At 38.1% G+C, this 14684-nt stretch overlaps 1 protein-coding gene across 1 annotated transcript in view; it reads right to left on the reverse strand.

Moving 5' to 3' along the window:
- The window catches only part of lrrc4ca (leucine rich repeat containing 4C, genome duplicate a), a 227361-nt gene that overhangs the window by 147583 nt on the left and 65094 nt on the right, over nucleotides 1-14684 (reverse strand). The window contains exon 2 of the mRNA XM_039656998.2: nucleotides 10570-10650. The gene's annotated coding sequence lies outside the window, so the exon portion shown is untranslated. The remainder of the gene's footprint in view (nucleotides 1-10569; nucleotides 10651-14684) is intronic.

Genomic DNA, 14684 nt, shown 5'->3' on the forward strand with positions numbered 1-14684 from the left:
TTTGCGTTTTTAAGCCTCAAAAACGCAGTCGCCGTGTAAACGAAAGGCACTTCCGACAAAATATTTTTTACGTTTTCACCCGCGAGCGTTCTCGTGTAAACAGGGCCTTAGTTTAAATGACTTGTTGTTAATTTGCTAACAATAACATGTTGGAATTTGAATATCAGGATGAGCAATTTACTGATTATGGAACAATCCAAAGTAACAATTAATTCTGCTTCCTATATAAATACAATATAAATGTATATGGCCTTTTAAAAATTAATTATTACTATTAATTATGTAACAAGAACTTGAATAAGTGAAAATGAATAGATATCTTGTGCCTGACAATTTTATGTATGAAATATGATACAAGATAATATAAATACATTAAAAATATCTATTTTTTATAGCAACATTTAATTTCTTAAAAACAATATGCAACATACACAAATCATTGAACGAACCAATTCACAAGAATTAATCTGAGTTTCCAGCATTTAAACAGGTGTCACAAAAGCATCTTATTGCATTACTGCTATCAGGAATGTCACTGCTTTTAGTTTCTACTATACACTGTTGGCCAATAACATAATCACAGTAGAGCGATTTCTTTAAGCGGAGCACTTAATCCCAGGTTGCTTCAGGGGATTGTCAATGTAATAACTGTATTAAGTCGCTTTGGATAAAATTATCTGCTAAAAGGCTTCTTACATCTATGTCTTGTAGGGAAAGCCGTATAAAATCTTAGACAAGGATACCGCAGGGATTATTGCATGTGAGGTGAGTTTCAATGTAAAGCCACTTAAACGTATAAGATAGAGAAAGAATGAGACATCACACATCCAGATCATGCAGGGCACTAAGTGAAGCATGACACCTTTGCTAGCATCAGTGGTTTTGTGCTTGCTGCCGCCGTCTACAACATGCATTGCTGCACAGCAGGCATGCTGTGTGTTTGCGGCCCTTCATCCACTGAAAATCACCGTGAGGCCAGCTGGGAAAAAGAAACTGGGGAAATAGTACAGAAAAGTTAGTTCTGCACAATGTCACTCATTATGATTATGAATATAAATCAATGACTGAATATCAGATTGATAGATAGTAAATAATTCAATAACACGAATCATTGATCTGGGTTGAAATGTTTTATTTTGTCTTTAAATGCAAGAGCAGTTGCTAGCGTGGCAAGTTCAAACTAGACGGACATTTGAGATATACGGTTTAACTTACAGTCGTACCACAACATGAATAAGTATGGGGATAAGTGATGATTTCAGATTAAACCGTTTTAAAATCATACACTGTTTGTGTTTTATAATCCAAAAGTGCACTAAACAATAGTCACAAAATGGCAACGCTGTGTTTATGAAACAAGAGAGAGCGAGTCCACGACACTGTGTTGGGAAATTTCACTTTCTACATAAACCAGTTCAAAGATCAGTTCACACATTTTAAAATTAACTACTTCAGTTCATAGTTCATACTTCAAAAACAAACTAGTTCATAGTTATTTTTTCCATGTTGCTAGTTTCTTTCTTTCTTTTTTTTTTATTATTGCTACAGCCCATATACAACCACAGACAACAATTGTTTTATCGACGGGCAAAGTTTGCACAGAAATGTATGATTTTTCCGAGCAGCAACCTCCACCTCTGTCTCTTGAAGCCAACACGGAAGTGAATTAAACTGCAATTCATCAAGTGGCCACTTGAGGCTGGCTGCAAAAGCGAGTCAAATCTGTATCTCGCCCATGTTAAAATGCCCAACTTCACAGGAGAAAAAAACATGTTTACAGCCCGGAGCAAAAAGTTGTTTTGGTCAATGTCGCTAATTTTACCCTTCATGACGACAGTGAGGGTGGTGAATTTTTTTTTTTACAACTCGTTGAAATTATATTAAGCCTTAAAGTTCTGCATAATTAAGGGCGTGGCCACTTGAGTGACAGGTGGATTGCCGCTGCTGTGTCACTGCTAGTCGTTTGTCTGCTGTCTGTTAGCGTCACTCTCAGCTGTGTTTGTGCTTTTTCCCGAGATCATTTCATATAATTTAAACATGTATTATACCTTTGACCGTGCACACCTGTCGGATTTCGTCGTTGTCGAGTGTGGAGAGAACAACCAGCGCTGTATTTCCAGTTGTTTCCCTCTCATGCACTAATGGATGTCTGACGATTTCAGTGCTGTCTCTCCGTCCATGCAATAGATGCACACCCTTGAATGAGCGTGGATTTCTAGTGCATTTACTTGAACTTTTGAGGTAATATCTTTGGTTTGACCCATCTGAGAAATTGAGAAGCGGCCAAAATCAGATTGTAAAATGGACCGAATAAAGCTCTTTACGAACTTGACGTTCAATGCCCTGCTGACTGACACGTATGTGCATGAATCACTGTCGCACGCACAAGCTTAGAGCAATATTGCAAGTTACTGTCTGCATGATAATACATTTTTAACTAGCAGAATAATGCATCACGATGCACATAGTTGACTGCTTGTATGTTGTGAGAAATGTGTATGATCTGTGTTGTGTACGGTTGTATATGCTCTTAACTAATTTTGTGGATAAAAAAGTAAAGTAAATAGTCTCACTTTTAGTTACGTCTTAACTATTGTAATATTTCGAAGGGCAAAAACATGAACTTTAACTATTGGCTTTACTTCTTCAATTAGCATTATATAGCATTATTTAGCACCTCAGCTCCACCCACGACCCACCTCTTTGCCCATTTTATTTGATCCGGTAGTGACGAGAGGTTAAGCGCTGCCAAGATGGCGACGGCCGGCCCCGCCCACTTTAGGCTTTAAAAACGCTATTCAGAATCCTACGGGTGACGTCACTGATACTACGTCCATATTTTTTGACAGTCTATGGATGATACCTCGTATCATAGGACGCCTCCTCGCTCGCTGCTTTGTCGACGGCGGCCGCGGTGCGACATTGGTGGCTTGAGTTGCCAGATTGGGTGTTTTTTTCGCTATTGTACCCTATTGTACGAAGTTAAACTGAGAGAACGTGCACTCACAAACACCAGAATGAACGAGAACGAGTTCACAGTAACGTTTTTCAGGCGGTTACAGTACGTTCAGTTCACGTTCGCCCAAAATATGAATGCGTTCAGGCACAACACTGACGACACCGTATAAATAAATCTACCCAATATTGATTTGACTGAGTTTTAATATTTTATTAGCTCACCAAATGCAAAACTTCCACAAAGAAAAAACGTACCTAGCAACGCTGCTGACTTCAGTTACCCGGATGAGGCTGTGTTATCCGTTTTCAGCAATTGTTATCTGGGAAAAACCTCTGTATGGCACGACTGAACCATCAGAATCAAGAATTCCACAGAGCCGTGTAATAAAACAAATGAAGGCACCTTGTTTGACCCAAGAACATCCCTCCCACCCTCAACCGCCATCAGTAGGGTCTCACAGTTATGAAAAAGCTCTTGTCTCCAAAAGCCAAAACAACAGAGCCTCAAATCCCGCAGGAAAACAGGGCAAGTGTCTTCCCGAACCCAGTGAACATCAACTGAAAAGGTCTTTTCACTTCAGGGAGTTCATTCAACCAAACACCTCCATACTCTACGGTGAGCATTCTAAATGTCACCAGCAAATAAATAAAAAAATAACAAAAAAAATATATATGTTTCATATCTACAAGCATGTGCGTGACTGGATTTAATAGGGGAAACTGCGAAAATGCGACTAAAACGAACAATTTGATCAATTTGGACTCAATATAGTGTTCCTTACAACTTACTAAAGATCCAGTGATCCATGGATATTGCAACACATTCTCATCGTTTAGCGTCATATAGGTGACGCTATTATGACAAAAAAAACGGCGAAATACTACGCACACGGCACCCGTCGTCGTTAATGCAACACGCACTGTGATGGTTAGGTTTAGGTGTGGGGTAGGGTAGGGTACTCTCATATTCACGCTAAAGGATTTATGACGTCTTGGGTTCGCGTGTTATATTAATGATAAATGGTGCCATATGCGTAGCATTTTGTCATATAGCGTCACCTGACACGTGTCCTAACTACACGCGACGCGACGCCGCGACACGTGATAAAAGGTATCTTTTCCATGTTAATCAGAGTTTTTGTCCTAACCGGACGTGACGGCGACACGCAAAGTTTCTAATTTAGAAACGGTTCCTATTTCTGCGACGTCGCGGCTGACAGAATGAAGAAATTACACTGGTTATGAGTACATTATTTAGTACATTATTACATTATTAGTACATATGAGTACATTATTTATTTTTAATTAAAAATAGGTCACTGTGCCACAAGCGATAACGGACAATTTACCTCAGGTTTTGAAAGCATGTAATATAGCGTTCAAAATGAATTCTATGCAAACATCCCAGACAGCAAACTGACATTGAATCAACGTGGAAACGACGTCTCTCATGACATTGAAACAACGTTGATTTTGCTCATCGAATTAACGTTGAACCAACGTCAGACGCGGCATTCTTCAAAGCTAAATGAAAATCGAAAATTGGTTTGCTTTCATAACGTTGAAACAACGCGTTGATTTCAAGTTGATTTTCCGTTAGTTTTGAAAGAATGACGCGTCTGACGTTGGTTCAACGTTAATTCGATGAGCAAAACAATGTCAGATCAACGTTGTTTCGATGTCATATTTCCACGTTGATTCAATGTCAGTTTGCTATCTGGGATACAACTGTACTTCATAACAAAATTAGTCAATGAGTATATTTTGTTAATGTTTTGATTTTTAATAATGTTATTTCTTGATTTGATTATGTCCTTACCCATTTCCAATGCGAGTGCGGGCCAACAGTGCGCTTTCACAGAGAGACTCTGCTCACACCATAGGCTCACACGCTGTTCTGAATGTGTGGCATCTCACAGTCGCGTCGCGTCTAGTGTGGACAGACCCACTTGCTGTCGCTGGAATTTTATCGCGTCGCGCGTAGTTAGGACACGGTGTGACACTATATGACACTAAAGGATGAGAACGGGCTGGATATTGACATGCAGCCAAGAATCGTGCTGCCAGACATTTATGTTTGCGTGATTTCGACACCAGGGAAATAAAAGCAATATAAACCTAAACATAGACTAAAGCAAATTTGCCTGTGAACGCTGTATATAAATACAATATAGGTATATATCATCATATCGTCCAGCCCTAAAACTTTTTTGGGGTTTTTTGGGGGTTTTTTTGGTCCGTGTTTATTAAAAAATCATCCAATAATGCAGAATATACAATGATAAATATTTAATTGATGATATGTGTATGGTTTTACACTTAATTCAGCATATTGACACAAAATGATAACTGCAAATCCAGCTATCAGGCCTCACCTACGATTGCAGTGTTTTTGACGGCTGATTAAATTAGGTGTTCTCAAGCAGACAGTCATAGGTCGGGCATTATGCAAATCTGTCTGTGCTGGAGGTAACGCTAGTTTGCTGACTTTATTTTCAGGCAGAATCGGTTCTTTCTTTTGGGAAACAATAACATTTATCTTGCACTTTGAAACTTTGCAGACCTTTTACATTTTGCACTCAGCTCTATTGCACACTGCATGAAAGGCAATATCCGTAAAAGCATAATAGGAGCACTTTAATGGGCATATGACCTAAGAAAAACAACAGCGCCCTGCCAAGATGAAGCAATCTAGCAGTCCTCCGGTTTGTCTCTTACATCCCGAGAAGTGAAAGTTTAAAGCTTAAAGGTGCCATAAGTCTTAATGTGGGAAGAAATAAGTTTGGAGAGAAAACGTTCAAGACAATGTACGATTTTAATAAGGTTTTCCCCTTTTCTCATTTCCCCGCTTTTAATAAATATTAAATGATCAACCCATGTTTAAAAATATATGTGTATGTGTAAAACCCCAAGCTGAGAATAAAGGCATATCACGTCTACTGCGCTCAATGGGAGCCATCACATAAGGCAGGAAAGGGGCCTTGGAGAGAGAGGGGGAGGGGGGGTTGCAACCCGGCATGCCTCTCACGTACTGCCCTAATTTCAGTCGGGTATGAGGAGGAGAATTGTGGGGCAGACCGCATCATACACCCTCCTTGAGATTTGAGCCATCAATGCCAGTTAAATAGTACCGCCATGCGCTGTCAAGTAAATACAACCATTGCCAACTGGGTGGTACTGAGAGTCAAGAGTGTTTTAACAGACAGTTGCTATAGGTGCAAAGCAATGACTTTCACAGGTTTATCATACTAAAAACACTAAGTTTGTGCCGTGCTGATTTATTTGATGCAATGGACTGCACCTTTACATTGTACTGTGAAAAACACTGAATCTTTTGATTCATAAAGCAAATTAATCTTATGAACATGTTCTTTTTAGTGACTCAGAAACGTACAATGCAGCAAATGTAGTCCATTTCTCAAACAAATTACCATTTTGAGCCAATTCTTTTCTTTTTAGTGACCAGCATGGTAGGATTTACAAACTAATGAGCGAGTTATTCTAAGCAAATCAAAAGCGTATAGTATAACCAGTGTAGAATGATTCACAAAAACATTATTCTTATTAGCCAAATCTACACATTCCATGCCGTCTGATTCATGAACAAATGACTCTTATGAACTGATTCTTTTAAATGAATCAAAAACAAACAGTGCATTCTCAAACTGACTCTTTTGAGCAGATCCTTTTCTATTCTTTTTACTCACAAACATTCAGTTATTTTTAGAGAATAATAATAAAAAATAAAAATAAAAACAGTGCAGACTGATTCACAAACAGAAAGTCTGTTCACATTAAGAATGACTATAATGATAAACTAACAAAATAAGTTCACATACTGTAAAGGTAACAACACAGAGAAAAGGAAATAACTGTGGTATTTTTAATGAACGAACCATAAAGTTGAATTAATCAAAAGCATATGATGCAAAAAGTGTTCACGTACTATGGAATTACACTTATGAATGTTTTATTTTTTATTAATCATTCACAAAGATTCACAAACTCATAAGTTACCGGACTGAATCAATGCTACTGCATGACTTTAGAAGAGATGGAATATAACACAAAATGTATAGGCTATGGATTAAAGGAGTTGTTCACTTTAAAAAAAAAAAAACTTTTGCTGATAATTTACTCACTCCCATGTCATCCAAGATGTCCATGTCATTCTTTCTTCAGTTGAAAATAAATTAAGGTTTTTGATAAAGACATTCCGGGATTTTTCTCCATATAATGCACTTTTACTAGGAACCAAATGGTTCAAGGTCCAAAAGACTGTTTCAGCAATCCTTTGCTCTGTTCTGTGATGCGCGTTCGTGACTCTCCTGTTCGAATCTTTTTCCGAGTCAATCTGTTCCTTTCGTTCGTTGAATGAACCAAATGACACGAAAAAAAGAATCGTTCATTTTGATAAATGAGTTTGAACAGGAGAATCACAAACACGCATCAGAGAACAGAGCAAAGCGACCATTTGAGCTTATAAAACTTAAACTTTTTTTTTTTAAATGAGTGATTGTTTCGCTTGATAAGACCCTTATTCATCGTCTGGAAACATTTAAAACCCTTGGAACAGTTTGCACTGAAACTGTCTTTTGGACCTTGAACCGTTTGGTTACCAGTAAAGTCCATTATATGTAGAAAAATCCTGGAATGTTTTCATCAAAAACCTTAATTTCTTTTTGACTAAAGAGAGAATGACATGGACTCTTGGATGACATGGGGGTGAGGCATATTTCACTGAAAATAACACGAGGATTGCCAAATTGTTATTTTTCAGTGCGCTTCTAAATTGTTTATTCATTCAAATAGCATCAAACAATATATTTGCTCTTAAGTGTGGCTGACATACCAAAGCTGCTTATTCAGAGACGCCTATGAAAAGTTAAACAAACATAACTGAAAGAGATGAACGCAAAAATAATTCAGCTGTCAAATAACCTTTTGAAGGACACTTCTATCAGACTCACGTCAGGCTTGAACACATGCCACTACAAAACAGTATAATAAAAGGCAACAACTTCACTTAATAGCTAAAGATGTTCTGTGTGGGACTATCATAGCAATATCCAATCAAATCCAATTAACTTCTTGGAGCCTCCCCTACAGAAAAGTGCATTACAGCAGGATTAAGCCGCTATCTGTACTGGACTTGATTAATGACCATGTTAATTAATGCTGAAGGGGCTCGTTGGAGCGGTTCCTCATATACAGCCCCTCAGTGATCCAGCAGCGATGTGGGGACCGGGAAAATAGAACCATCACGAACAGACAGCCTGTCCCACAAACACTTGTATACTTTAAATGAGTCTTAGGTGTGGAAGAGCTAAAGTTTGGCCTCCAAAGTACTTCTAAACTTCGACGTATGCTGTCAGGGCCCGCTGGGACATAATGTTTAATGGGGGGCTTGCCGGATAGACTACTGTATGAGGTTATTGAGTCCCCTTAATGTCAAGTACCCTACAGACCTTATGTAGCCACACCCATTTTCAGTTCGTTCTTCCGGTTTGTGTTTCCATGAATTAACCGCTCATTTTAAAATTCTTCCGTTCTACTGAAATTGGTTATGACATCCTCTTTAAACATCACAATGCTCATGATAACTTTCGTTAACTCAATAATAAGCAAATTCACTTAACCAGCTAATTACTGTGATGCCATAGAAATATACAGAGCTACCGCAAAAAATCTAAAGATGGATGGATGGATGGGTGGATGGGTGGATGGATGGAGGGAGGGGTTGGTGCTGAGTGAATGGTTGCGTGGTTGAGTGGGTGGATGGATGGATGGATGGATGGGTGGGTGGATGGATGGATGGGTGGGAGGATGGATGGATGGATGGATGGGTGGGAGGATGGATGGATGGATGGATGGGTGGGAGGATGAATGGATGGATGGATGGATGGGTGGAAGGGTGGATGAATGAATGGGTGGATGGATAGATGGATGAAGGGAGGGGTTGGTGCTGAGTGAGCGGTTGTGTGGTTGAGTAAATGGGTGGGTGGGTGGATGGATGGGCAGGTGGGTGGATGGATGGGTGGGTGGGTGGATGGATGGGCAGGTGGGTGGATGGATGGGTAGGTGGATGGATGGGTGGATGAATGGATTGATGGGTGGATGGATGGATGGGTGGATGGGTGGATGGATGGGTGAGTGGGTGGGTGGATGGATGGGTAGGTGGATGGATGGGTGGATGAATAGATGGATGGATGGATGGATGAGTGGGTGGATGGGTGGATGGATGGATGGGTGGGTAGGTGGGTGGATGGATGGGTAGGTGGATGGATGGGTGGGTAGGTGGGTGGATGGATGGGTAGGTGGATGGATGGGTGGATGGATGGAGGAAGGGCTTGGTGCTGAGTGAATTGTTGCGTGGTTGAGTGGGTGCATGGATGGGTGGATGAATGGATGGATGGATGAGTGGGTGGATGGATGGATGGATGGGTAGGTGGGTGGATGAATGGATGGATGGATGAGTGGGTGGATGGAAGGATGGATGGATGGATGGGTGGATGGATGGGTGGGTGGATGGATGCATTAAACCCTTTATTAAGTCTTTCTTGTCTTCACTCATTTGGTACACATCCAGTTCTGTATTTTCTTTATCACTCTTACATGTAAATAGCATAATGTCCTGGCCAGAAATTTCAATGCAAATATATCAAACTGTTATCAAAATCACTACATGTGAAGCCCAATATTTCAAAAACTATTACAGACTTTACAGAGAGATTGAAATATAGCCTCAGTGTTTTCTAGATTGGAATCAAACAGGAAAATTCAAAATATTCAAATAGCCAAATACCACCCTTTGTTCACAGCAGTGCCTGTCAAAATAGACTCAAGGTAAGCGGTTCCCACTCTACAAAATCCATGCGAACAAATTGAACTGACTATAGTTCATCTTGTTGTTTATTCAAGCTCTAAAGAGACTCACAAACCATCCAGAATTGTGTAATCTCCATTACCCAACATAATATGAAAACGATCCCTCCGATTAAACGACTTTTGTCATTAATTAATATAAAAAGCTCGTCCAGGATAGGCCCGCTGAAGCCGTTTGGTGCTGGAAACAGCTGTTAGCTCCACAGGTAGGGTAGTGCTAATCTGAGTTAGCCGCTGATGGATGTAATTAACAGTTATCCAACACGTTCTCATTTGTCTTGTTACGAAAATTGCAGATAGGGTTGTGAGACACACTCTGCTGGAAACCTAAGGGTTGGGAAGGTGATCTGAACATTCCAGTACTGTTTAATCAAAATGACACAATAGAATCCGCCAGTGAGATACGTTATATATAGTGCCGGGAAATCCATTTTAACATGTCGGCTTTTGTTTTGAAACATAGCTAACATGCTAACTGGTGTCTTATCTGGAGCAAACTGGGTTCCCAAAAGTTTCTTTGAATTCCAATTACCTTGCCATGAATTTTCTGTTACTTTTCCAGTCAGTGTTGTTGCTTTTTAACATGAGATATAAAATGATTTTGATTTGTCTTCAACATTTTACAGTTGATGGCTAAGCTGAAGTTGACATTTTCAACAGTTTGCTCGATGGCAGAATACACACCATTTCGCCATGGTAAAAAAGGAAGAAACCTTTATACTTTACCTGTACAACGACAGTTACAGAAAAAAATCCAAATAAATCTCCAACCTCCGTATTAGAAATCCACACCCATCCAGCTCATACCTGGAGAAAAAACAGATTTAGAATTCAGCGAGAAGATAAATGAGATTAAGTTTCAGATAATATCAAGCTTCCTTCATATCTGTATATGAATGTCATTCATTGCTTTGAGATAAACTTTTAGATTGAGGCTCTCTCAGATCACAGATTTCAATGCTTAAAAGAACTCAAATTTGAAAGACAGTGTTCGGGAAGCGTCATTGAAACTGTTTCCTAATCTACATGTTACACATTTACATGAATCACACTAAAACTGCACAAAAAAAAGAAAAAATTTTTTGTCTTAATTAGGGTGACAGCATTAAAGTTAACAGACAATTCAAACTTAATACAAGTAATAAAACTTCCAATTTCTATATTCAATTTCAGTTGAAAACACTGAAAGCAGCATTTAATAAAAAGAGGACGACTCAAATTAACTGGTGAATGTTTTTCTTTTCTTTTTTTCTTTTTGTTTTTTATTTAAATTAAGAACAAACTCATTCGCTCAAACGAATCATGCTTCTCAACAACCTTGTTCACTAAAATGAATCATGCTTCCCAACAATATGATTCACTTAAATGAATCATCTTTAAATGAATCACTGAAATGAAACATCTGGTTCACTACAATGATAAATGAATCGTCATTTTCATCAATCTGGTTCACTAAAATGAATTAGTTTTCCCAGCAATCTGGTTCACCAAAATGAATCATGCTTCCCAACAATTTGGTTGACAAATGAATCGTGCTTCCGAACAATTTGAAAAAATAAATAAATGAATATATATATATATATATATATATATATATATATATATATATGTATATATATTCCCCAACAATATGGTTCGCTAAAATGAATCGTTCTTCCCAACAATCTAGTTCACTAAAATATATCATGTTTCCCAAGAACCTTGTTCACGAAAATGAATCATTTTTCCTATTAGTCAAAACTAAGACGGAAAGACACTAAACTAAACAAGACAGATGCGGTGTCATTTTCAGGCTGTTCTCAGACATTAAAAATTACAATATATTTAGGAGGGAAAAATTCTGATCCATCCCAGTTCATAAATAATAGAAGATCCTTAGTCTTTCAGTATTTATTGATCCTTTTTTTCCAAGAATGAATTGTCTTTTCTTAGAATCTGTCTTGCTTGTTCAGGCTAGAAATTACTTAATACCCCCTTTGGATATCCATCAGTGTCATCAGGAATGGCATATTTCTTGAATATTGAAAATTATTTGATAAAGACTGCAAAGTCTGGTTAACGTCAAACATTAGAGCCATGCCTCATGTTCAAAATGTTCAGCCAGTCAGAAGAAAAAAAGACAGTATGGGTAATTTACAGGCCATTACAAATTTGACTAAGATGACATTCAAAACTCAACTAATAAGAGAAGTCTATTATTTTCCATGTTATGTGCCAAGATAATGATTTTCATTTCTTACTTTTCATTTGCCTTTTTCATTCTTTGTACAGATAATTCCCATAACCAATTTCAGTGCGCAGCCAGTTCTGAAAGTCCAGGATTACTTTTTACACCATTCATATGTTCAAACTACTCATCATAAATGTAAATCTAGTCAGCATGCATAAATAATAAAAAAATGTCATAAATTATGTCAGCCCGTTCTCATCCCAAGGCGTCCTCCAACTGACGCTTTTGACCATGCGTCAACATCCGACGCACATGGCAACCATTAGCGTCAATATGAGACATGCGGTCTAACCCTAACCCTACCCCAGACCTAAACCTACCCGCGCCATCTAAATGACGCTAAAGGTTGCCATGTGCGTCGGATTTAGACGTATGGTCAAAAGCGTCAATTAGATGACACCCTATGTGCGTCATCTAACTGACTCTAAAGGTTGCCATGTGCGTCGGATAGAGAATGCGTTGCAAATGAATATGACATTTTTGTTTTTAAATGTATATAATATTTAATCCACTATTTCTGGGTTACTATTCAAATTATATTAAATAGAGTGTGACATTTAACTAGTTCCTGTATATTATTAACATCATTTTGAATTAGACATATATATATATACATATATATATATATATATATATATATATATATATATATATATATATATTTCTAATTCAAAATGATGTTAATAATATATAGGAACTAGTTTCTAATGGTCTCAAACTTTAGGACCTATTGTATATTTTTTTGAACATTAATAAATAAAGCAGCATTGGTTCATTTTTTAACATCTGAAGGGCTCACTTGAGACCCTGTAATATCTTAAGCTTTACATACTCTCTTTGTACTGTGAAGTATTGCAGATCACACAAGCCCACGCCTGTTCAACACCACTGCTCTTTGTCTTTGTCAATCCCAGTTCTTTTTAATTGAAATTCCATTGATATGTACTCCACTGTGGCCAGTTTAAACCTTGAAGTAATCCAAGTGATAATAGTTTCGTTGTTACAGTGGTTGGAAATGGGCTGTAATGGGGAATTCTGAAGCCAAGTCGTTGTTATTATTGACAGCTGGACCTCTGGGGCGAATCAATTGATATTCCCCCCCCCCCACTCTGATTTCTAGTCCTGCCAGGTACGCGGCTGTCATAATTAAGGCCTTCCAGACAGATATTTGAACACAGTTGGAATATTAATGACGTTAGTTAGTCACACACATGCATAGGCATTCAGAACACTTCTAATCCACAATCTGAAAGACGCAGCAATTATGATTGCATTTTTATGTTACCGAGTGTATGAACCTGGCATTAATATTACACGATATATTCAAAGCAATTCTCTGTACCATAACATTAATAGCACTCAATTTGAGTCGAGCCTTTGGAGGTGATAAGGGGAAATTGAGACAACAGGGTAAACATGGGGTGAGAGGAATTCTGGGATTGGATATGAATACTAAGCAGCTACTTTATGAAGTTGATAGATATTACATGATGGTTCCATGTGCTTCATTAAAGGGATAGTTCATCCAAAAATAATAGATAACTAAAAATATAATTTGCTTTCCCTTATGTTGTTAGAACCACACTGTTACTATTCAAATAATAGTAAAACAACAATGGGAACAACACATGGGCGAATAAATAATGCAGAACTCTCATTTTTGGTCCTTTAAAGGAGTAGTTTTGCTGATCATTTACTCACCCCCATGTCATCCAAGATATCCATGTCTTTCTTTCTTCAGTTGAAAAGAAATTAAGGTTTTTGATAAGAACATTCCAGGATTTTATCCATATAATAGACTTCAATGGGAACCAAATGGTTAAAGGTCCAAATGAGAGTATCAGTGCAGCTCCAAAGGGTACCAGACGATGAATAAGGGTCTTATCTAGGGAAACGTTCGGTCATTTAAAAAAAAAAAAAAAAAAAAAACGTTTTATAAGCACAAATGCTCGCCTTGCTCTGTTCTGTGATGCGCGTTCGTGACTCTCCTGTTCAAACTTGTTCATCAAAATGAACAAATCTTTTTTCGAGTCATGACACGAAGAGTCCTAGATGAGACCCTTATTAATCGTCTGGAATCGTTTAAAGCCCTTAGCACAGTTTGCAGTTTGCACTAAAACTCTCATTTGGGCCTTGAACCATTCGGTTCCCAATGAAGTACATTATATGGAGACAATCCGGGAATGTTTTCATCAAAAACCTTAATTTCTTTTCAACTGAAGAAAGGTAGACGTGGACATCTTGGATGACATGGGGGTGATTAAATTACTAGCAAAAGTTTTTTTTTTTTTTTTTGAACTACGATAAATGCATGTTGACATCATACATTTGTTTCTCCATTAGTATGCGGCTTACATTTACAGTGTCTTCAAAAATAAAATTTAGATTGCAGATATATTTAAATCTTCTTAGTGGTGGACATGACATCATTGAAATGCACTTTGGTTGCCATGGGAGACCTCCTCATGCAAATGGAGCGTGAATCAAAGAGCAGGAGATAGTGTGAAATTCCTTTACTTCAAAGGCTAGTCGAGTCTTTCTTGTTCTTTAATGTTGGCATCTCTTTTTCTTGGCCTATAACTCTGCAGTGTCAGAGCCTTTGGCTTCAAAG

Source organism: Pimephales promelas, chromosome 25, assembly GCF_988280905.1.
Source record: "Pimephales promelas chromosome 25, fPimPro1.hap1.1, whole genome shotgun sequence".
NCBI lineage: Eukaryota > Metazoa > Chordata > Actinopteri > Cypriniformes > Leuciscidae > Pimephales > Pimephales promelas.